The 26,531-nt window shown below is 35.5% G+C and overlaps 1 long non-coding RNA gene across 1 annotated transcript; it reads left to right on the forward strand.

Moving 5' to 3' along the window:
* The first annotated feature begins 4,312 nt into the window (after window positions 1–4,312).
* On the forward strand, window positions 4,313–6,627 carry LOC137850306 (uncharacterized). Its single transcript, XR_011092456.1, has 3 exons — window positions 4,313–4,447; window positions 4,533–4,577; window positions 6,093–6,627. It is a non-coding gene; the product is annotated as an uncharacterized lncRNA (long non-coding RNA).
* The last annotated feature ends 19,904 nt before the right edge of the window (window positions 6,628–26,531 follow it).

Consider the following 26,531-nt stretch of genomic DNA (forward strand, 5'->3'; position numbering starts at 1 on the left):
AGGCAATTAACGTTCTAAAAGAAAATTGCTAGGTATCACTGCAAAATCTCCTCTCAAAGACTAAATGTTCTCTGAGAAAATCTTTAAAATATTAGAGGTAATCTTTTGGTCTCAGACTTCCTTAAGTAGCCATTGAATCTTCAAGAAGTTTTCTGAATACATAGATTTTTGAGATGCAGATCTTACTGTTAACCTTGTTAATCTAAGATGACCAGAAATGACAAAAAATGACCAAGCAGGGGTTCTCAACATTTTTGTGTGAAGATTGATATGAAGAGTGACAGTCTTGTGATATGATGTCCTTGTGGAAATCACAGGAGAGCAGCGTCATGAACGCTTCAATGAAAAATGTTGACAATAATTACATGCTGATGGCACGTGGAAGCAGAGGAGAATCAGCATTTAGGACTCTGAGTATTCTCATGGGCTCATGGCCACTCAATTAGAATTTTTTCTCTAGCACATTAAGATGATTGCTGTATGAACCCATAGATACCTAAGCTCATAATATATAGACGGATAGATCACTACACTTGATCTGAACTTTAACTATTTAATGCTTTAGAATCTAGTGTAGAAATAATATTATCTTATCTAAATCTGATGCTTTGGAAAGGTGAGAGCTTTTTACAATTTAACATTAATGAATTCCATCAGTTTGAAATTTGTCATGTGGTTTGCTCGTATTGCATTCTTCAAGAAGAAAAACTCCAATATAAATATTAGAAGTCAACTAGAAAGGAAAGAGCTGCACAATACAATGGCAGATAATCGCTATCCTGATGTTTCTTAATGACTTTTTGCCTAGTATGCAATGCCAACACGTGTTTGCTTTCCCAGCTGTAGAATCATAGATTCTATCAATAGTCTAAGTCAATAGTTTTCTACATTTTCTCCTGGTGTCATTAGCTATCTGTGCTGAACTATTTTCAGACTCTAGTACTGCTGTTTGTATGGCTGAAAGAGTTATTCTTCCATTTTTCATTGGAATAGAGACGATAGCCAGTACTGAAAGTGGGTGCTTAGTGCTTTCTTCACAAAGTGATATTTAATGTCACATTAATGTTGTTGTTCATCACTTTACCTATTATTTGTTTTTGACCAGGACATAGCTGTGAAACAGCTGGATGCAGTTCAACACTCAAGACTGCAGAAATGTTAGGAAGCTGAGGAAACCCGCAGGAAGACATGGAAAATAACATATCTGCACTCTAAAGATGTGCGACTGCCAGCTGTGATTAAAGTTCAAATTTATGGAGAACTACATATTCCTTGCTGCTCTCAGCTAGCCATGGCAGTTTCTGCTACCCAGTAAGATATGAATATTTCCTTAGGAGGAGGATATTGTGCCTAACAATAGGTTAGATACTGGTATGTGATGTGTTTTTTACTGTGCCGTACCTTATCTAGAAAAATAAAGAGAAGCTGTGGAGAAATGAGCAGCCTCTTTTTTTATTTATTTTTTATTTTTGTATTTTTCCCTTGTAATAACGTTACTGCATAGATTCGTAGAATTCTATCATAATGCATAACGTCCATGTATTTAATGTCCGTGTATTTCCATACACAGTCTGAGGCATAGGTTTTGGTCTATACAACTCCTAAGTCAGAGAGGGACTTTTCTCTGTGTCCTTATACAGCTTCTGGAATGGCAGGGATAGTGAGAGCACAACAGGTGTAACACTAATTGTTCTAAAATGCAAAGAGCTGCCAGCTGAGAGTTTTCTGCAAAAAACTCTCAAATTTACAACCCGATTCTTTCCTTCATTAATAGGGATCCACTTAAGGGAGCAAAATACCAATGCCTAGTGACAATTGATGGTGGAGAGAAATCTCTCTTAGATCAGCATTAGGTTTTTGTTACCTGATGGAGGGATGAGAGATAAATACTTATTTATTTATTTACTTAAAGTCTTTTAATGTGATTCCTTTGTCATTAGGCAAGGGAGCTTAGGGTCTACTACAGAATCTTGTATGTGCTCGAATTCTGAGTAAAAAAGTAGGTTCAGAGCAGCTGTGTGGAAACACAAGGTCTCTGGACAGATGGCTTTTGCCTCTGGCAGCATTTCCAAGGTCTATATGGATACTGGCAATCTGAAAAACCTTCTGCTTTTTTTTTTTTTTTTTTAAGGAAAGTGAGGGAATTGAAAGTTTATTGTATATATTTGGATGAGAGCTTTGAAAGTATTTTACCTGCTCATGCAGTTATAACTCATATAGAAAATAGGCTAGACATCCTATTCATCACCCCCCCCCAACCAGACTTCTATAAATCAGTGGTACATGTTATGCAAATCTATTTTGAAAGCTGACAAGGAAGCATACCAAATCATATCATGTAGAACCAGAAGAAGGTGTTCATATTTTTTAAAGCAAAAGCATACAATGCGTAATGTTGGATTGCACAGTACCACATCTCTAGTCTACTTTCAAAATGATGTTTGTGAGTACTCGTTTTCAATTTTTTTAAATAACTGTCTACTATGAATTGTAATTTTTTTTAAATCCACTTTGTATAAGAGAAGCAGTATCCAATTGATTAAGATTTAATAGCAGAACATGATGATCCATAGAAAGGAACATAAGGTCTTATTATGCTGTTTTTTTTTTCAGCCAGAATATGAATTTTTTTTTTTCTAATAGATTCTATGTTCTCTGGATTCTATATCAGAGGCCTGATTAGCTTCATTCTACTGGGGGAGGAAGAGGAGGGTTGCTGCACACAGCCAGAGATACTCAAATTTCAGCAGAATTGCAGGATCAGCTGTAGAACTTAAAACATTTGATTTTGTAAGTAAAAGCAATCTGTAATTTTAATAAAGATTTTTAAAATTTAATTTAATCAAATAATAAATAAATAAAACCTTACATAACTCTTCGCTTCATAAACTTGTGCTTAGTTTCTGTGGTAAATTTTTAATGACTGTATATCTTTACAGCACAGACTGCCAGATCAGATAGACAACTTTAGGGCTGGAAGTGAGGCTCAGGAAACATTTAGGTGCTGAAGTACAATCCTGTGTTTCTGGAGGAAGGTGCCTGCACCTGGGATGCATCAGAGGTGATCAGAACCACCCAGGTGTCATAGCTCTGTGCTTAACTGTGGCCTCAGCCCAGCCAGAACCCAGAAATGAGGCACTCCTCCACCTCCATTCCCACGAAGGGCTGATTCCAGAGGGCTTTGTAATAAAGCACTTAATGCACAGCACATGAAAGTGAGAATTAGTGCATTTTGAAGCACAGGTGATGCACATTCAGCAGCTGAGACTCATTCCATACCTCCCTCTGAGCTGAGGCAAGAGAGATGTTAAAGCTTTACCTACCATCTCCAAAAGGAGTGCAGTCACCTGCAGGCTATTGCACGTGGTTGTCTCTTCCATTTTGTTCATTGAACCTCTGCTGTCACCTAGAGAGAGGAATTCAAGCCTCCTGAGGGATCAAGCTGTAGGAAAGGCTCTCAAGTTGGGGGTCCTCTCCTAGACAGATGATATTACAATTTTTTTCTCTATACATTGACTTATCCTGGCTTATATCAAAACATTATTTAATATAAAATACATAAAAGTTTTAATAGCAATGAGAACACCCATAAGCCCACCTTCCAAAATGGCTCTGCTGATCATTAACTAAGGAGTCACAGTCATCCCATCTCCACTTCTGGTTTCATTAATTTGAGATTTGTTGTACACTTCGGCTGGTTCAAGAGCACTGATGAAAAGAGCACCTCTGCCACTGCTTGCTGGATGTGTAGGCTTTTGTGCCCATATCCTCCTTATGGATTTACTTGTAGTCCCACCACAGAATTTTATTTAAAATATACTTACAGATTCATCAACTTTTCAGTCAGCAAATTAGAACTGGAACAAAAAATCTTTCTCCTCATTTATACGGAGAACACAATTTTTTATTTTTTTTTTTCCTAAGCTTCTGTTGGAAAATAAATTACTTAACTGATACTTTTTACTTGGAAATGAGTTTTGAATACTCATTTCATTTAAGCCATATCTTTGCTTAGATATAGAGAGCACTGATCACAGAATATTGAAAAAAAAAAAAAACATAAAACATTTGGACTTGCCTATTTGCTTTTGTTTTCCATGAGAACAATAAGAATGGACTACAGAAAGGATAATTCAAAGAACCTAGCTATAGTGTGTTTTTTTTTGTTGTTTTTTGTTTTTTCCTCGCTATGCTGAAGTTCAGGTCTTAGAGTCTCTGTTAACCATGTTATAGCTTTTTTTTTTTTTTTTTTTTTTTTTTTTAAAACTTAATCACCTCTTCAGTCACTGGGGCATAAAATAGGCTGTCATTACTGGCTACCATTTTTGCTCCAAGGCAAATTGCTTCCATGTTTTACAGCAGCCTGCTCCTGTGCTCTCAACCTCTCAGGACTTACATTGCAATTTGGGGTATGGTGACTGTCCTACAGATTCTGCCTTTGTAACAGGTGAAATGATTTTAATCTTTAAAAGTAGCTGCTGTACACAACTGTTCACTTTTTATTAATTCTATTTGAACTACCTCTTTTGCAGGTAATTCTAGCACCTACGGACAGGAAAATTACATCTAAAATGAAGGTTATTTTTCAAACAATACCATTGTGTTATGAGTTAGATTTTCATGTATTCTACAGCTCGAGTCTGAAAGGACTTGTATTTTGCCATTTCAGTGGTTTTATTCTGAACCTAAATAGGCTGACAGGTTTTTTGGCTTACTCTGTTTTATATTCTCTAGTCTGGCCAACTGACTTTTCTTTTTTTTTTTTTTTTTTTTCCATGTGCTTGTGATTAAGGCCTGCAAGTTTAGGCACTGAAAATTGCAAGTTGTGGTTGCTTTTCTCCTCTACTGCCCTGAATAGAGCCTGATGGGTAGGATACTATTTTAGAGGATGGAAGATGTGTCTGAACATCTTAATGCTCAAAGGGATTTCCATATTGCTCTCCCACATACTATAGGCCTGCTTTCACAACTAAATATCTCTCACTGTGATTTTAAAAAAAATAATAAGCCCTGCTGTGTTCTTGGTAATAGCATTTGTAACTGCCAGCTCTTAGGAGAGTGCTTTGGCCTCTGCTTGCCATACAGGTAAAAGCTAGCTCAGGAACATTAACTCTGCAGAAGTAATAAGATTTTGGATTTTCAGTTGTTCTCTAGTAGTCTCTCATGTGCTGATGCTTACCTGATCCAGCAGTGAGCTGGTTCAGATTTTCCAGCCAGCTGGCTCCATAAACTGCCTTTCCATGATGTCAGATAAATGTCAGCTTGGTGCTTGACTGTCCAGACTCGGAAAGGTGGTGGGACTGCCCCTTTTGGCTGCAGTCAGTCATTAGATAACTTAGATGTATTCTCAAACTGCCCTTCTCTGCATATGGGGTTTTGAATTGTGTTTCTGTAGCACCAAACTGATTTTTATTTTTTATTTTTGTGTTGCTGACACATCTGTAAGCAGACTCTGCAGTCTCAGACACACACAGGATGTAGATTGTTTGCAGAGGTCAAATGTGTACAAGGACAAGAGATCCAATGCATTCATGACTTTTCCAGAACCAATGAGTGTGTGAACAGAGTGTCGAGTTTTTTCTTCTGTTCAAAGTAATATGTAGAGAATATTTTTAAAGTACACATGATTAAGCAAATCCACTGAAATGGTCTAAAATAAGCTTTTAAACTGTAACATCTGTCCCTTAAATTATCTAGACCAATTAGCTGTTATTTGTCTTCATGCTAAGTTGTATTTATTTATTTATTTTATTATTTCTAATGAAAGTCAGATGCCAGGAATCACAAAACTGCATTGTTAACTGAACAACTGTATTTTCCAAGGAACTGGACCATGGATTTAATTTTTAATGGAATAAATGGATTCAAACTTTAAAACTGGTTGGGGAAGATATTCAAATCCTACTGTTAAAGAAAAAACTAGAATAAATGTCGGATCAGTTTCGTTCCTGTGATTTACCTGCTTTCTGCATGGAGGAAAGTTAAGACAGTCAACATACTGACTTACAAAAAATAATTGATCAACATGTGCTGGTTGTTTCCTAGTCTTGTACTATTTTTTAACACTTTTTTTTTTTTTTAAAAAAAAAAAGACGGAGCATTGTCTAGTCTGAAACAGGCACAGATCAATGTAATGCTTATGGCTGTTCAGAACTGCAATCTTATTCAAGCCAAATTTTTAATACCATCATGCAGAGGAGGAGCAGAAGGAAAGTACACTGATTTCCTATAATACCAGCTGATACCATCTGATATGCAGTGGAAAGGTCATAGGGAAATTAAGCCAAATATTATTTGGAAGAAAGTATCAAAAGAAAGAAGAGACAAGTGTATGAAGTTAAATCACTCACTTCATTTACAATTACACAACAGAAAACTGAGCTGACTGAAAGAAGAATGTGAGAAAATTCTGGCACCAGACATCCCCTGCCTGTGTTGTAGCTTTCAGAAATACCTTAACTTGGCAATGCAGCTTTCTCCCAAGGGCTCTCTGCAGTCCATCATCGTGCTCCACGTCCAACAGACAACAGCTTTGTTGATTTAGAAAACAAATGACTTGCTGAATTTATGCACCAAGTATCAAGGTCTCTTGATGTATTTATTATTTTCTCAGTTAAATGAATAAACATTTTTGATCTAATGTCCAGAACAGGATAACTTCATTTTAATAACTTATTTAAATATTACAGTATCACTATTATATTAATATATTAGAACACAAGTATTAAAGCATAGAAAATGAATAATAGTAACAGGTAAAGAAAATTGTTTAAAGTTTACTATTTCTGCATTGTGTAGCAAGAGACCAGAGAATAGGAAGCAATTAATTTCTACCTATTTCTCAAAGCATAATGAAGAAAAAAACAGCATTCCAAATATTCTTCAGGCCCAGAAATTAAACTAAACATTCATAAAATCGTTTCTGTCACAACTTTTAGGGCAACTAGTGCTGGCTGGTCTCATCTTCATCTCTGTTATCCAAGATTGGGCTTTATAAGTCTGACAAATTTTGGACAAGAAATAAGCTTGCCTATGTTTAATTCTTTCTTTATTGCCTTGAATTCAGTTGTATCTGGAAGTGAGGAAACTATCCACCACGATGTTTTTTTACCTCTTACTTTTGAGAGGAACCTCTTTTAATGTCAGTGGCAATTCAAAGAGGTTAATTAATCTCTTGAGAGGGATGCTAACTATTCACAGTTGGCAACCTTGAAATTGTTTCACAGATTATAAACAGGAGACCAGAGCTCCTTGATTCAGTCCCTATTGTCATATTCGGCCACATGCTTGCAAAAAATCTGCAGCTTTCATTGCATAAAATTTGGAAGCTCCTCTCTGGGAAGTTTCCTAAATGCTTCCCTCCCCCAAAACAGAGCAAAACAACAACAAAAAACATAACAACCAACCAAAACCAAACAAACATACAGAAATCAACAATGACCTCAATAGCCTTAAAGTGAACTCTGAGTGAACAAAACACACATGATGGCAAAAAACCTGGATTCCTTTGTGAAGTCTAGTACTTCTAACTTACTTGTGGTCAGAGGATGGAAGCTGGCTCATCATTCTGGAATTTGAATGGCAAATTCTGAGCAGGTGGTGTTTCACAAAATACTAGTGGATCTGTTTCTTGTTCTGAATGGAAGGACTGCTTCTCCTCTCAATGAAGCTTTGGATCCAGACTTAATTTGATCACTAACAGAATTTTAGAAATGTTTGTGCCCTTTCAGCCCTGTTCTTTCATCATCAAATTCAACTTGCCTGAATAGGTATCTACATTACATGAAAGCAACATTACATGAAAGCCCAGCACAGTTTACTAGAATCTGTCCCTTTCAGATTGTAAGCCACAAAATATTCAAGAGATTTAGTGTTAAAGATCAGAAATGTACATGGTACAGGATGCCATAGAATGAGAGAAAGAGAAATGATAAGAGAGAAAGAGAAAAAATATATGCCATGTGCTGTTCCCCATATTGGAGATTAAAGTGAAAATAACAAAGAAACCTTTTTCTTGTAAATTTTTATTCAGGGAATATTTCTCTGCCAATCTGTTTGTTCCTAAGCATGGGAACATGACATGCTAGCCAAGTATCATGGAATTGAATTGTGTGTTTGACTGATGACATCCTGGAGAGCTGCTAGGAAAGTTGGGAGAATGTGTGGTTTGGGTCACCAGAAGGAAAGAAGCAGAATTTTAGTCTGACTGATGAACATTATTGTCTCCAAAGTTGGTATAAATGTGTAGTACACACCCCTTGTGTGCAAGAGAAAATTAGAAGTCTTAGCCACAAATTCAAAAAGTATGAAGACTAAATTTCATGTTACTTCTCAGATTTCCCATGAAGTCTTCACCTTCACCATGCCCACCATCTTTTAAAGGTGTTGAAGTCTGATTGCATTTCATTCAACAGCCAGGCTCCAGTTACTGTCTTCCTGTTCATGAGGATTTAGTAAGTTAGTAAGGTTTATGATTTATAATTTTGTTACAAGCTTAACGTGGAACACCTGGAACTCCTGCCTCTATTGCAGTTCCCACCAATAAATTTTACAATTGCTATGATGTCTGTGCTTGTAGGCTTTTAATATTCAGATAAGTTGTCTTGCAGTTACCTGGATTTGTAGTTTCATAGTAGCTGCTTAAATGAAATACTTCATGTTGAACAACTTGATTTTTTTTTTTTTTTTTAATTTCAATACAATTTCTGATTGGTTGCATACCTACTTATTTCTTAGATGTCAAAATTTCTCCATGATAGTACTCCTGGTTACATAACCAGTCCAATTTGCAGCTTATGTGTCATTTGATATTGGAATTCAAAATGCTGGTGTTTTTGTTGTTGTTTCACAAGTCTGAAACAAATACATTTTTGTGGCTTAGTATTGTGATAACTTTGCAGAACATAAAATTAATTTGTCAGAGTTATAAAACATCTTCTTGCTTATTAGAAGTTATTGTAACATGAAATAATAACATAGTTCTCATATCAGCTGCAAGTTTTATTGTCCACTTACTAGTAACCAAAGTGTTAGATCTTCAGCTCCTGTAAAGTGCCACCTTACCATTTAATCCTATAGAGCACACTGCTTTATGGAAATAAGAATCTGTCCTTATATAATGGCTGCACAGGAAAAACAGTAAAAGTAGTTTTCATTAGGATAAAATGAATTTAACTAAGGCTAAAACTCCAAAAACTAATTTGTGATTCTGATCATATGTCTCAGTTATTTGAAACTTGCTGTCATCTATCTGTAGCCTTGCAAAAACAGAGTTGCCATAAAGAGGCTTTGGATGAACTCACTAAAGCAACAGAAGTTTCATCTATCCCTAAGGTAAATCTGCAGTGGAATTTTATGGTATGTATGTTGCATAATAACACACTATTTTGTGGGGAGAAGAATATCATAGATTTAGTGAAATGCTGCATTTTTGATCAGGGAGTATATCAAAATAGCATTTTTTTTTTTTTAATATACATTGTCCTGTTTTAGTTTTGTCATTTTTTATCACATTAAATTTATTCTAAACTGAGTGACAGCTGCATCTTAGAATAAAGTTACAGTACAGCAAAATTAGATCAGTGAATGCAATAAACAATACTACATTTAGAGGCTCAGATCAGACTGAGCTACAAATAATCCATCTTCTGAATATATTAGGTTATCTTATGCTTGCACATTACATTAAGCATATTAAAAATTGACTTGTGAGGTATTGCTTTTTATTTATTTTTTGAGTAAAATTAGGTATTTTGTTAGGTACCGGAAAGGAAAAGCTGAATTTCTCTGTTTCCCTACCCAAATAACCCCTATCATTAGGTTTTCTATTTAATGGTGTTTCTGAAATCATGGATAACATCTTGATCCTTCCAATATACTTGAATTTTTTTAAATTATGTAGTTATGAAATTATATCTACTGCTAATATTTGGTTGACCTTACACAACTCTGAGAACTCTTGTAAAATATTGTACATTTAGAGGTTTTGGGGGTGCCCACCAGTTTGTAGGATCGAATCTTTTCAATAAAACATTATTTTTCCTAATCTTATGATTAATGTTTATTAAAGTCAATAACACATAATAACACATATGTGGAAATGGATCCCTCTTTATGTTTTCATTTCTAGAATTTATCTGTGGTGCATTTATACTTATTGATTAAACATGTTGATAATTGTAAGTTTGCATTGGCTTTGCAGGTTTTTTTCTGTAATCTTATTAACTTTTTTTTTTTTTTTCATTTTTTCCCTCCAAGGGAGTAAATTGATTTATACGAGCATGCTGTTAATGTTATAACTCCTTGTCTAGCCCCTTGGGTTCTAATGTTTTTTAAACACAGTACAATTATGGGAAACATTATGTAGGAATGACAGCATAAATCATCCCCATAGGAGTCTGAACAGTCTGGGGAGTAATCATATAGAGCCCTGCTGAGGTAAATAAAAACAGTAATTTGAAATAAATAGAAGACCAATGGTGCTAATGTGGATGTCTCAAGAATATCATTAAGTTTGTAATGACAATGTTTATTTGGTGTAACGATATTGGATGTAGTGTAATGCTGGTGCTTATATCATAACTTTATAGTTCATGATCCTGTCTTTTTCTTCAGAGAGCATAGCAAGTTGGCTGTGACTCCAGAGCTGTCCTCCAAACACCAGCACTTTCTCAAAGAGCATATGCACGTGTGAAAAGTAGCAAGGTTCTCTAGGACTTTGGTTAAATTTAGTATCAAATATTGACATTCCGGGTATAAAAATATGCTTGTGGGGATGGATTTGTTCTTTGTTTCCTGTTCCTGTTTACCATAGTCAAGATGTCGGAAAAGTAGGAAAATTAAGTACTAAAAATATTTTATCTGACATTCATTCACATACAGCAGTGTTGTTTAGGTTCAACTGGAGTCTTAGCCCACTTTGTACTCTGAGTGCAGAGTGAATTGGACAGCTGGGTAGCCTAGTGGACTTCTTGATTCACAGTAACTTCTTCATCAGTAATTAATACTTATTGATATTCCAATACATTTTTCCTCTGTTGACCTGCAGGGGAATTTAAGTATGAGTTTAGGATACACAGTAAAAGCAGTTAATCTGAAAATGAATTTTTATCAATCTGTAGGTCTTTAATGTGTATAAACCTATATAATAGGAAAAAAAAAAAAAAACTTCAAAAATATGATCTTTTCATAAAAAAAATTATTCCTGCAAAATTAATTCAACATCACACATAAAAGTATAATGCCCATTATACAGTTACTATTACATTATTATTATTATATTATTAATACTATGGTATTAAAATAAATGCTATTGGATGTTGCCTTTGTTGTACATACTGATTTATTCCAACATAACATATAAAAGCTTATTGTCGTAGAACATTACTTATTAATATTGGCTGTTTTTATTTTTATTTTTTATATTTTAATATTGCCTAGGAACAGGTAATATAGCTTTCAAATGAGTGATGAAATATTTTCCCTAAAAGTTCTTAGAATTTGAAGGAGACTAATTTTCTATATATTGACTGTTCAGCTTTCAAATACTGTTCTGCAGTACTGTCTTATGCCAGAACAGAGTTTCTGGGAAACATTTCATATCATGAAACAGGGTTCTTTGAAAATATAAGAAAAATTAGAGAATGTAGATGGTTTGGTGTTGGTTTATGTCAAATATTTTGCTGTGATCTGTTACGTAAGTTCAGTGTACTCAGTTAAATAGAAGTATTTAGTTTGGGTAGTTGTGCTATACTAAACTAAGAATAAGCAGTAGGTAGCCATTTTCAGTGTTTCTTCCAAAGAATTCTGTGCTTTTCTCCACAGCAATATTGTGGACTTTAATAATTGCTGTCTTTCATCCAAAGCTCTGTTCTTTCTCTTCCTTTTATTACTTTTCCTTTTTAGACTACTGCCTCTTTTGAAGAGAAGTAACCTACTGAGCATTGAATCTGAGCCTTCAGGGATGTTTGTCAAGAGATTTGCACCTATTCAGCCACAAAGTATATGTTTAATCCATTTGTGGTGGTTTCTCAACTAGGTCATAGCTTACTGCTGTGGAATAATTTTGAAGTTACAGCTTCATATTACAACTGATTGTGAAGTAGTGTCAGAAATATCATTATTTCTGAAAGTGGACCTTTACAACTATGATCACTACATTTCTCTTTGCATATGGTACTCTGTAATAAACATTTTTTTGTCCTACCATATTCTTAAAAAGAGAAGTACCTCTTGTCTGTTATTAAATTTAATTATTTATTTATTTTTGTATAACAAGATTTTTCTCTTTCTAGACCACGATTCCGATGTATTTTGACTCATGCTTGTAATCCACAGGTCTGTCTTATTAGACATCTTGAATAATATTTGGATCACAGATAGAGCTTCCAAGGTAACTCAGAATTTCTGGTTCCCATCTCTGTGCATATATTTCTAGTATGTTTTTGATCCTGTTGATGGCTATTTTGAACATTGATATTCCATTTAGACTTTTAAAACAAAAAGAAACATTTTTTTTTCAATACTAAGAAAAGCTTACATAAAAATGCCATTAAAAGCCTAAGATTTTAGGAAAAAGCAAACAAACAAACAAAAGTAACTTCACTTTGGATTTAATTACTGAAAGAATACCATATTTTCATAAGTTTGATTTAGAATATCCCTCCTTAATTTCACAGTTCTGGACTACAGGACCAGCAGGATGGTTCTGTAGTATATGCACTACAAGCATCACAGAGGAAGCTATAGTTTTATCCTGAATTTGCTTCTGAATGCATAGCAAAAAAAAAAAAAAAAAAAAAAAGTAAGAAAGATCTTTTGAAAGAATAACTGTCTGACATAACTCCTCAGCAAATACCTCCCTCCATTTTGGGAAGATAACCTGAGGTGACATCAAGTCAACTCAGCTAAAACTTGTAAAAGATACTTCCAGATAGAACAAAGGAAATGTTATTGTAAAAATGTCAGTACTGTGTACTCCTACTCTATCTACTCTATGTATTAAATGTTCTGATTTAATTGTGAAATGTGTCTAATCATAAGAAAAATGTCCATACTTTTATTTGTTATTTTATGTCATTTATTCTGTAAGATTGGAAAGAAGCAATAGATGATGCTAATAAAGCTGTCTGCTTGGACCCTTCAAACCCTGTGAGTAATTGTTATATGAACTTCATGTTCTAACATTTAATTTCTATTAGTGTTTGATTTTATTCATTTAACTATTGCTGATTTCCTAGAAATCATTTGTCTAGTCTGTTGTATTAGGTATAGGAGAGCAACACTTTGACTCGCTTTTAAGTTGCGGTGCAATAATCAAAATAACCTACATATATTTGTGAAAAGTATATTATTATGTAAGATATTTTGGAGTGGGAGAAAATGATTTCATTGAGAAATATTTGCAGATTTACATTTCTATACCTAAAAATTATCTATCTAAATGAAAAACATTTTCTCTTACATGTATTGACATGGGTAATGGAGATCTGTCAAAGCCATTTTCAAGATACCAAGTTTCAGTACTGGAAAAAAAAAGAAAAAAAAAAAAAAGAAAATCCAGATGACAGATATATTTTTGCACCACTAGCCTATGCTGAGCATGGAGTTGCATAGCTTAATTTCTTCAAGTACTTGAAGTAGCTGGAGGGCTATGTGTACAAAGTCATAGAAGAGTTCATGGTGCAGACATATTTTGACACCATTGTGTAAGAAAGGGGTTTACTGGTGGAGGCTTACCAATAGTGGCACAGTCACACAGGGAACATAATTTCTGCTTGAACAGTTGTGGCTAGAAACACCAGGATTACATAAAATACAAAGCATCCAGAATTGGTCTGTGATATTACTTTTTAAGTAAAAATGTTGTAACAGATACTCCTCTTTATATTGGAAAAGTGTCACTGTGTTTCTTGGTACACGCCAGCCAGCTGTATATTGGTTTTGACCAGGCCTGTGTCTGCTAACAAGAACCTGCTAGATGGTGCTCTTAAAGTCTTCTGTGTGCTTCAGGGGCATCTTTACATCTTCAATCTCCACACCAGAAAGGTTCTGCAAAATAATCATTACCTTCAGGATGGAACAAACTGAGTCTGTTGCTATGCTTTGTTTTACAGAATACTCTATGTCAGAGCTCTTCTGTGGAGTACCGTGGAGTAGCAGAAGAGAACTGCTGTTGATTTAGACCACAGCCTCAGGCTGAATCCTTCTCATGTCTGTGCTTTAATCATAAGGGAGGAGGGTGGGGAAGGCATCATAACTATTCTTAGGGCAAAAGAGGGCCTGCAGCCTTTAGAAAAAAAATAAAATAATACCATGACAAGGTATAGGTATTTTAGTTTGTTTGACTTCTCATGCTGTGTTTAAAAAGAGAAAACATGAAACCAAATTAGGCTTTAGTTTAAGCACATACATATCTTTGCTCAGCCACTGTTTATGCTGAAACTGGAACTGAAATGAAAATGTTTATGCTGAAACGGACCTCAGATGCTTTTGATTCTTGAGTTTTTATTTGATCTAATCTTCTCATACTGTAGTGTTAAAGTAAAAGCTTTGTTTCTGGATCACATTTTAGTCATAATTCCATACTCATTTAATTACAATTTCTCATCCTTTCTGCAGTAACTAGTAGTGCTTGGTTAAAAATAATCAAGCCTTACTGAAGCAGAATGTTCCTCAGCACATACAGTTCTCCCTAGGGAGAAGGTAAGGGAACAACAACATGTGACAGATGTTAGTCACATTGCTATGTGTACTACTGGAAGGCATTCAGACACTATTGTGACAAATGTGTAAAAACCTACATAGAATAAACCAAGAATAGGCAATATATTGCAACAGGTGTAGTACTGGAGTGAATTGTCTGACTTTTGACCATCATTATCTACATTCTGAACTACATTTTATTCACTGTTATCTGCCTGGTTAACAAGTGCTTTCTCACTATCAAAGCCATTCTCTGAAAACAGCTGTTCTTCAGAGGAAGGATTCCAGTGTAGATTTTACAGTGAATGTAATCCGTTATAGGGACCAAAGGAACTATTATTATAGTTTGAAATCAAAAGGAAGCTTACAGTGATTTCCCAGGATGTACTGATGTGATTGAGGCATTGAAATTTGAACTGATTATCCTCTGAGAAGTTGGGATAATATCAATGATGAAAGAATGCCAGCCCCCTCAAAACAGTCATTTTGATATACCACTGTAGCAGACAATATTTTCAAAAGCTAAAATTATTTTAACGTTGACTGAAAGAATACTTGCAAATTTAGGATGGGTGGAAGCTGAGACAGAAGAACTGGGAGTGTCTTTTCTTTTTGTCAGCATGACTAAATATGGTATTTGAGTTTTGAGAAGAAAAAGGAGTTACAGTTAAATTGAACAATATCATTAAAGTTAAAATTAAAAATACTAAGAAATATAAAGATTCATGGCTACAGAGCAGTGTGTGCATGCATATAATAATACAGCATCAGGGGAACAGTTCTACATACTCTTGCAGTTCACAGGGTAAAACACTTGATCGATAAAGTGTCAAACCTGGGTTTATTTTATCACCTCCTGACACATTTCAGTATCAGAGAGAAAGTATGCTTTGAAATAACTGAGGTTCAATCAATATTAGATTTTCTTCTCCCTTCTTATGTATTTTAAGAAGGAGACATAGGACTTTTCAACTTTGTATTAGATGCAAATTACTTGGCGTGAGACAATATTATATCATAAAGATCTTTGCAGGTGAGAAATTTCATCAACATCTATATGAAACACACAAAATGAGAATTTGGAAAATCCCTCAGGCAAACCTCAGGCTGGCTTACTGAAGGTTACACTTCTTTTACTACATGAATAATTAATTTTTGGAATGCTTCTTGCAAGCAAACCTTAGAATACAGAACATGGTATTTGAACAGCAAGATAAACCTTTTCTGTCAGAAATTACTTTTTGTGCAGTATCTACATTATTATGTAATATTTTGGGCAGATAAAACATCAGTTTCTATGGTACCAACATGATGAATGATGATGAAGTATATGAAACGTAATTAATCATTCTTTAAAGCTAAGGAAATAAAGTCACCTCACTGGATGAGAATTGAAAATACGATATCAAAGGATCTTGCTAAGCAAACAGGGTGATTAGGCTTCAAGACAAAACTGTGAAGGAGTGATACTGAAGAATATGCTTAATTTTAAACGCAAAAGTAACACAAAAGATTTCAGTGTGACTCCAAATTAATGATATATTTCCCAAAACCAATATTTTAACTCATTCAAATGGACTTTTAATATATACACCTGGAGTATTTGAATTCATTTACCAGATAGCTTGAAATTTCTATATGTTACTCTTCACTCTATAGGATTGTGTTGTAATTACATATGTGCATTGTGATTAGAAATGCATACAAAAAAGAAGAATGGGAAAAACAAAGGTGTTCTGCTAATCTGCTGCTTTTTCAGTGTAGTTACTCTATATTTCAATAATTTCAGTTAGATCATCACTTTGTGATAAAACAAACGTAGTAAATGGTGAAATTAGGCTGTGATTCTCTTCAGTTCTGGTCTTTCAATTTTTGAGATACTGAGTCTTGCTTCAGGGAAGGTTTTTGTATATCTGGCTAACTGGGTAAAATACTTTGTGAGAGAGTTTATTCGTTTGAGAAAAAAACAAACAACACACTCTTTGACTAAAAGCTGCTTAATTGATTGCTTAAATTGGAAGTTCAGAAATTGAATAACTGTTAATGCTCCTGGTAATTCTCTGTTGTGCTAAAAGGCACAACAAGGGTGCAAAATGGAACAATGAATAGTACTGATCTACCGTAGGAACAACACTACTAAAAAAAGCCCAGCCAAGCTATTACACTAGCATGGGTTTAGGAATCAGTTAGTTTGCATAAGTTAGAGAGCAGTAGCAAGTCATTTTATAAATCTAGGTAAAAATATTGTCCTTTTGTGCCTTGAGAAGAGTCTTGGAAACCGCTCTGTTTAAGCTGACTTTTATTTTCTTGCTTCCCATGACTGAGAGTTTCTGTTCAGAAAATGGAATATTTATGGTAAAACTACATCTACCACTATGCTGGCCTTAAATATAGTCATATATCATTGAAATTGAAATTGCAGCACTTGTTTATTGAGAACAGAATTAGGTAAAAACAGTTTTGGTGTTTTTTTTTGATGTTTTTATTTTTAATGTCTATCCTCACTGAAATTGAATATATATGATTATTTGATAGCGCTTTTACATAAGTAGAGTTATTTTTTAGTAAAATGGTCACTTGGTGGAGATGGATGCTGGTTTGTCCGGCAGCTCTCTAATTGAGGGAAGCTCTGCACCTCAGCTGTTACCCTTTATTGTTGAGAGTGCTCAGGTCTGAACTTTGATCATCAGAGTGACATGTTGCAACGGTGCCTTGTACATGAAACATAATCTGCTGAAGTATTGCTGAATTCAGCTTCTCAACGTGACAAATTTAACATACAATTTATTTATTTATTTATTTATTTATTTTTCCTTAGCTCAATACTAACATTTTTTGTGTATAGTGGATGGATTCAATACCGATTTCTATCTGATATATGATATGCAGTTGCTATGGCTACCATTTTATGTAGAAACTATAGCAAGATCATGAACAGTTGAAATAAAGCTAATTTAGGAATAAGTATTCTGTGTTTTTAATGTTGATCCAAATAAGTACACTTGTTTACCTCCCTGTATTTGAGAAGAGTTTATAAATAATACTCTTCTGATAATACATCAACACAAGTGCCATTTTGGGGGTGAACAAAAACATCATTAAAACTCAGTTCACACAGTATTTTGCAAAACATCATATGGTAAATATCAAAACCTGAAATACTTCTCTTTTACAACTTAGTTATACCAATACATGAATCATCTCTATAACTTAGGTTTTGATTTAGAGGTTTACCACTGGATTCTCTATATAGTTATGACACAAATGTTCTGTTCAATGTCTAAAATGTATTCTGTAACTGAGAAAAAAAAGGTCTAGACTACAACTCATTATTCTTGGATGGTGTGGTCATTATTTCTTGGCATAGTACCTCAGACAGTGCTATTCTCATTCTTGAATTTGAACTCATAAATAACACATTTTTACTTGGTGATATATCCAGTGAATTCTGGGTCTTTAAGCACAGAAGAATCTCCTAGTCCCTTTGAGTTCAAGTCCTGGGGTCAGATTCAAATTGCCCAAATGCCTTTTGTATCTTGCTGTTAGAAGGCCAAGTCTCAGGCAAATTAATTGTCTCATCTTTGGCATCACCTAGCTCTAGAGGCAAACTCAAGTAATTTCAGTCCTCCACTTTGGTTTTCAGTTTTGGTGCATCAGGATGGCTGCTAGAGTATGCTTAGAGGCATCCCGACCTGGGAAAGCAGTTACTTATGTCCTCTGTAATACCTCCTATGATTTAATAATGGGCAGCAAAGCTATTGAATTCAGTCTAAATGGCTAATTCAATCTAAATGCATTGGTCTGCTCAGACCACTTTTGCTCAGACTGCACTGACTTTGGTACAACCTTTGATGGTCACAATGGCTTTCAAAAGGAAATTTAATTTTGTGGCTCTGTATTAGCTCCTAAGTGTCCCAGTGCCTCACCAATCTCAGAGTGAAGAATTTCCTCCTAATCTCTAATCTAAATCTGCCCTCTTTTATTTTAAAACCATTCCCCCTTGTACTGTCATTATCTGAACAAGCAAAAAGTTGTTCTCCATCTTTTTAATAGGACCCGTTTAAATACTGAAAGGTCTCTCCCCAGAGCCTTCTCTTCTTCAGGCTGAACAACCCCAGCTCTCAGCCTTTTTTCATGGGAGAGGTGCTCCAGCCCTCTGCTCATCTTTGTGGCCCTCCTCTGGACACATTCTAACAGGTCCACATCTTTCTTGTGCTGGGGGCTCCAGACCTCAATGCAATTCTCTTAAGTAGAACCTCACAAGGCTCTATAAATAGGGAGGCACAATCACCTCCCTTGCCCTGCTGGCCACTCCTCTGTTGATGCAGCCCAGGATGCAGTTGGCCTTCTGGGCTGCAAGTGCCCACTGCTGGCTCATGTAGAGTTCATCCACCAGAACCCCCAAGTCCATCTCTGCAGGGCTGCTCCTGATGAGTTCTTCTCCCAGTCTGTACTTCTATCTGGGACCGCCCCAGCTCAGCTGTAACACCTTGCACTTGGATTTATTGAGCCTCATTAGGTTCTCATAGGCCCAGTTTTCAAGCTTGTCCTGGTCCCTTTGGATGGCATTCCTTCTTTTTGTTGTACCAACTGCACCACTCAGCTAGGTGTTATCTGCAAACTTGCTGATGGTACACTCAATCTCACTGTCTATGTAATTGATAAAGATATTAAACAACATCGGTTCCAAGACAGACCCCTGAGGGACATCATTTGTCACCTGCCTCTACCTGGACATACAGCCATTGTCCACCACTCTCTGGGTGAGGCCTTTAAGTCAACTCCTTAGCCATTGAATGGTCCACCCATCAAGCCCGTATCTTCCCAATTTGGAGATCAGGATGTCATGTGGGACAGTGTCAAAGGGCTTACAAGAAATCCAGGTAGATGTCATCAGTCTGTCTTCCCTTGTCAACTGATGCAGTGACTCCATCACAGAAGGCCACCAGATTGCTCAAGCACCCTTTGCCCTTGGTGATGCCATGCTGGTTGTCTCAGATCACCTCCTTGTCTTGCATGTGACTTGACATCACTTCCAGGAGGATCTTTTCCATGATCTTCCCAGGCACAGCGGTGAAGCTCACAGGTCTCTAGTTCTCTGGATACCCCTTTCTACCGTTCTTAAAAATGGGAGTGATGCTTCCCTTTTTCCAGTCATCAGGGACTTTACCTGACTGCCAAGACTTTTCAGATAATAGATAAATATTTTCAAATAGATAAATATTTTCAAATAATAGCTCAGTGGATAGAAGCTTGGCAGCTATATTAACCAAATTCCTCAGGATCCTTGGATGGATGTCATCAAGCCCCATAGACTTGTACCTGTTCAGTTTCATCAGGTGGTCACAAACATGCTCTTTGCTTACAGTGGGAGGGACTTTGCTCCCACAGGCCTCACCCACAGGTTCAGGGAAATGAGAGACATGGAATTGTCTCTCATTTCTCTCAATTGTCATGGAAATGGGATGACTGGAATTGAAGACTGAGGCAAAGAAGTTGTTGAGTACCTCAGCCTTCTCCATGTCTGTTGTTACCAGTTCACCTTTCTCATCCATCAGAGGGGGTGCACTCTCCTTGGCCTTACGTTTCTGACCAATGTACCTGTAGAATCCCTTCTTGTTATTCTTTGCATCCCTCACTGAGTTCAGTTCCATCCATGCCTTGGCTTTCCTTATCCCAATCCTGCACATCCGGACAGTATCCCTGTGCTCTTCGCAGGCCATGTGTCCTTGCTTCCAATGCCTGTGCATTTCCTTCTTGTGCCTCAGTTTGACCTTGCTCAGCCATCCGGGTTGTCTGCCCTCCCTGCCTGCTTTCTTACACAGGGGGATGATGAGTTCTTGTGCTCTAAGGAAAACATCCTTAAAGAGTTGCCAGCTCTGTTCAGCTTCTTTGTCCCTGAGGACAGTGTTCCAGGGGATCTCATCCACCAGGTCTTTAAATAGTTTTAAATAGCTAGCTTATCAATTGGGTGGTAGGGAAATACTGCTTCATTTCAAGAGACTTGTGAATGTTTGTGAAGGGTGTGAACTTCTTTTTAAAAAACTTACTAAAATATTGTAACCGTGACATATTCTGCAGCAGTACCTCCAAGATTGCCTACAGGAAAGTTAATCTGATATGCAGTGGATGCAAATACATTTTTGAAACTTTTATCTTAGACCTATGGCTTATCAGGCAGAGAACATCTGAGAAAGCATAAATGTTTTATCCTTGCAACCTAATAAAGAAGGTGGGATAGGCAGAATATTGGAGTCTATTTTCAGGTGATACTTGTTAGTAGCTTTAAAAAAGTAAGAAGAAAATACAAAGAGAACAAATCTATTTTCTCAAAGCCTTACGTATGAGTGAATACAAAAATTCAAATACTGTTTAGTACAAAATAAAAATAATTATAGTTTGCTTATAGTAGCACATTTTTCTAAGAAGAAAGACTACATTATTTTTTAAGAATGGATTGGAGTGTACTAAAATGATTCGTTGTATTTATGAAAGCTTGTCTGGAGACTGGCAAGGAACTAAATCCTCATGACAAAAAAATAGTTTCAGCGGCTTTTTTTCTTGTTCAGACACCTTTGGTCACTAAGCATACCTCACACAATTATGGATTTCAGTTTATTACCTGTACAGTTATTTCTTTCACAATTGTCATCGTATTGTGAGAATCTTAACTGCAGTACCTTGCTTATTTTGCCTTTGTCAGTCCACTATCTGTGAATTGTTTAGAATACCATAAAATGTTTTATATTTTTAGGTCATTCATGTTTACTAATTTCTGCTCCCCAAAGTATTTCCAAAAATATTGATTGCAGTTTCATTCCATGTTTTTTAATTGATATTTGTAATCTTGGATTACAGGTGCCTTTCACATTATAAAATGTATAGTGACAAAAAAAAATAAATGCTGGAAATTTATTTCTTTTTCCCCTCCTTCCCAAAATAACTATCTAAAGCTTGTTCCACAAATGGTAAAGAGGTTTTGGTTGTTGAAGATTCACCTGCATTCTAGCTCAGTTAGAATGTAGGTAATCTGAACTATGTCTAAGTTAAAATAACTCAAATTAATGTCTTAATAGATCATTCACCTGGTAGTTAGTAGGTGTTCCAACCCTGCAAGGAGACACTTATTTATGACTGCAAACCTTCATTTTAAAAAATAAACCAACTTTGCTGAATGGAGTACTTTTTACTGTGGTAATGCCCACTAAGAATGTGATTTTCTTTTTAACTAAAGTAGTCGGTAAGTAGTACAAATTGTGGTGTGAATGTAGCTATGTTTGCAAATGTGCATTACCAGTATGGTTTATTGTCTTTCCTCTAGAGGAAAAACCTATACCAACATTAGCATTTTATGTGAATTTTCTTTACTTATATTATAGAGAAGATTTAGTATTGTAACAACGGTGTTATAATTATCCTTTTGTTGTTGTATAGATAAGACCTTCAACAGTATTTTCACCTTCAGTATTTTTTGCAAGATAGACCATTATAATTACTCATGGTCAATAACACAATAAAATTTATATATACATGAATTATATATATTTATATATCCCTACAAATACTGTTTGTTTAGGAAGAGTTACAATTTCCCTTATGAAAAACCTGTCTTTCTATTGCCTCCACTGAATTTAGGAATACTGAGAGTTACTCATTTCTAAAGCTCTATAATCCACTTTGAGGCAGCACAATATATTTCTTGTACAGACCTCAGGGGGCTGTATCTTTAAAACTCCTATCCTCTGCTAGTGCAGTCCATACTGCCGTGTCTGTATTACTAAATAAAATACAACAGAACGTGTTCTCTGACTTTTAAGGCAAATGTCACATTATTACTTGTGTTCATATAACCAACCTTTCTCTTATTTATCTGTGTTAAACATTGTGGTCTTATCATACTGTCTACTGGGGTAAGTGCCTGGCTCATGCTATCCTAGCAATATGAAGTAACTTGGGAGAGCAGAATCTGACACAACAAAACCGTATAAGGGATTCTGCTAAGAGTTAAATAAATAAGTAAAAAAAAAAATGCGGAACAGTGCTCGATACTGTCCCAGTCCTGTTTAATTCTCTAATATAGACCAAGCTTTTGAGACTTGCCATTTGTCAGAGAATGATACCTGGGAATTAAGTTTTTTCTTGTGCTCAGACTTCACCAGAAGATATTGATTATAAATAACTTATATATAGGCTTCATCTGACCATTTTTTCTAATGTTGTTATAACTTAAAATAATGAAATGTTCCTCTCTGGCTTATAACACTGAACTTAATAAATTGTTCAGTTTTATCCATTTCTTCCACTGAGACAACAGGGCTCTTTCTTGTGCCTCTCATCCCATGCTTCAGGATATATATGAGTAAAGATGCAGAAATTGCTTATGAGTAAAGATACAGATTTTTTTTAAGTATTGCTTTCAAGAAAACCCATCATGATCGTCCTTTCCCAACCTGTCTATTTCTTTATAGGCATAACCTTTTGTGTAGATAAACTTCAAGCCAAAGAGAAAAAAATATATATGCATGCACTATAATTTTTAACACCTGGCAGTATATTTAGAGGAGCAAGTTGGACTGGTTTTGTAATGTCTGGGGTTTGGGTTTGTTTGACCATGAAACAGGACCAGATATGATCAAAACATTAATTTAAGACTGGAAGGGGCATCTTGTGTCATTAAATCAGAATCCTTGCAATTACAAGTATCCATGTCATGCAACATTTTGGTTTGTCATAACATTTCTTCCAGGTCTCAAAATATAAATTTTATTTTAAGTTTCCTCTCTTTGAAGGTATTTTTTTTTCTTTCCTCCAGAGAACACCCCCTCACTATTTTAAATGCAGATGTTGCAAGTGTGTATAGCCAGACATTTTTCTTTTTATTGCAAGTAGGTTGTGCACTGTGCTGTAGACCCTTTGTTGCGCAACAGTTACCTTCCCTCTGTGATTGCAGAGGAGTCGCTTTGTTCAGGCACCTGTTACAAAAGAGCATTCTACATGCAGAAGACATCCAAATCAAATGCAGGAAGCAGTTTTTTATTGGCTAAAACACATAAGATTCTTCAACTCCTAAAGAGTTGCTGGCCAAGATAGGTACCAATCAGAGGGGGAAAATTGCCTTTTGCTGCTCCCTGGAACGGACCCTTGATAGTTCTTGTCATTCTTTCATTTTTTATTTTTATTTCCCCCACCCCTCCAAAATGTATACCTTTCTTTGTTGCTTTTCTTTTTGACTTGATTTGCTAAGGGTCCCTGCCCCAGTAATCCTCTAGCTGAAATTTTACCTTTCTTATCTTGCCTGGTTTTACTCTACAGATCTTTTCCTTGCTTACTCTCATCTTGCAGTTTCCTCAGTAGGCAGAGCTAAGGTCACACAACTGGCAGCATCAGCGATAGGCCTTGGAATTGCTCCCAGGCAGCTCTGGCAGTGGTGCAAGACTGCCAGAAGTGGCTGGAGACAGTTACATCTGTGTCGGTGTAAAGTCCCATTGTATGTACTGTAATTAACATTTTCCATAAGTATGTTTATGTTCACTAAGTACCATTAGGGTTGTTTACGTACAGCCATTGTTCCGAATACCTTAGAGATGTAATTACATACTTTTTCAAAAAATGTGTTGCTAACTCATAAAACTTTCTCTACCAAAATTTTGAAATTGTTTCACATTTTGGGAAAGTGTTTAATTTCAATGAAGCATTAAGGAATAACTGAATGCAACTGAATCACTTATTGCTGTTACAGAACATACCTATTCCCCACCTGAAAGTATAAGCTTTTTGTTGTTGTTGCTGTTTGTAATTATGGGAGGGGAAAGGATGGGCAGGTAAAAGGTAAGGACAGAAAGGCTTAAATTAGTGGAGTTTGAAGAGAGGTGGGTAGATTTGATTTGCTGATTAATCTGCAAAATATAGTATCTGCAAAACTTTTTGCAAATAAAATAACTGTAGACAAATGACCAAGTTATGTCTTCATAAACTTATCCATAGACTTTTATTATTATTATTTTTATAGAGATATTTAAATTAATGCTTTTCAATGACAGTTACAGTCCTGATATATTAGGTTACTGGTTAGAAGGGGCTGATGTTCTTACGAAGTTAAATCACTAAGAAAGATTGTTTTTCCCTTGAATGCGTCAAATTTATTAAACAGTTTAAAAACAGAATTCTTACCATAGTTAAAGACCAGTTCCACCCTTTAGCTAGAGACACAAGGAAAAAAGTACTATACCTGTAGGAAAGGTTCAAAAGAGATTTATTTATTTATTTTTAAAATTTATTTTTGGATATAGAGTATATCTGCAAGCTTATGTCTAACAGAGAAGCATATGATGTAGAAGAATTTTAAAATTATTGAAGTGCAAATATAAACTCATTTCTGGTTGTCGCTTCTCTGTAATTTGTTTATTTGTTGTGCTTGTTTAAGTACTAATGTACAGGTAGGTGAAGATTTTAATATTCATGACACTAAAATATAGGAAACCATGAGTGTAAGCAGATAATGAGTAATGGTGTGTGTGAAATATGTCCAAAGGAGGGAACAGCAGTGTTGGTATAGCCAGGATAAGAATAAAAGCCATAAACAAAAAACATAAATACATATGAGATTTACTTAAAAAATTTGTTCTGGGAAAGATAGAATAAGAAACATATAAATTTAGTGCAACACTGGGACAAACAGAATTATATGAAAAAGTGCAGCAGAAGATGAAATTGAATTTGATCCCTAATCCACTGTCCAGGTACAAGCATGCTGAAACATAAAATTACTCGTCCATATTCCCTTCAGAATGTGAGTTTTCAGGAAGGATTCTACAAAGGATTCACAAAGGCTTTTTTTCAGAGTAGCCAGTAGAGAAGGAAGACTTTAGATCTGTGAAAAACAAAACAAAACAAAACAAAACAACAACAAAAACAAACAAACAAACAAACAAACAAAAAAAAACAAGATGGTAATAGCTGTATAAGTGTCACCATAGGCATGAGTTACCAGTTGTTCTGCAAGGTAAGCATTCATTCCAGAGCTGTGAAGTTAATGCTGATTAATTAAATTATTATCTTTATTATTACTTAAGTTTATACATGTGACTTTTCTCTGGGGCAAGTGCTAATTAGTCAAATGGTTTTCTTTCATGGTTGAAATTTATACACTGATTATTTTTACATATATTTCAGTTGCGATTTAGAGAAGGGGTAGCATTGCTATTATCGGATAGTAGTTGGGTAATGAGGAAGAACTGTGAAATAGGATGAGCAAGATTGCCCTGGCAAGCTAAGGATAAAATTCTAGGCAGCATACTAAGGTGAGAGATATGTCTACACACATACATGCATATATATGTACTGGTTCCAGTTTTTTTCAGGAATTTGTCCTTCCCTGTGACACCAGCACAGCACTTTCACCCATCTGAAACTAAGGGGCTGGTTGGTTTGGTCAGCACTACAAGAAGTTTAGAAGTACAGATTGCTTTTGTCTTCCCTCTCCCCACCCAATACCAACCAACCAAAAAACACTGCTTAAATGTGACAGAGGGTTTTATAGCGGAAGCTAAACATGTCTTAGTGAATTATTTCTTTCTTTTTTTTTTTTTTTTCCAGAGTTTTCAGTAAGCTGAAGACTCTGTAAAATTGTAGCAATTGTTGGTGTAATATAGTACAGTTCATACTACATGCTGTTGGTGTCATGAGAACTAGTGCTATCAGTGAATTAAAAATAGTGCAGAAAAGGGTAGTGGGGTGTGGCTGGTGGTTGGGTAAAAAACGTCAGCATAAGAAGCAAGACCCTCTCTACATTGAATGAGAAGTTAAGAGAACTGGAAAATCTTAAAGCT

The sequence above is a fragment of the Anas acuta genome, chromosome 1 (genome assembly GCF_963932015.1).
Source record: "Anas acuta chromosome 1, bAnaAcu1.1, whole genome shotgun sequence".
Lineage (NCBI taxonomy): Eukaryota > Metazoa > Chordata > Aves > Anseriformes > Anatidae > Anas > Anas acuta.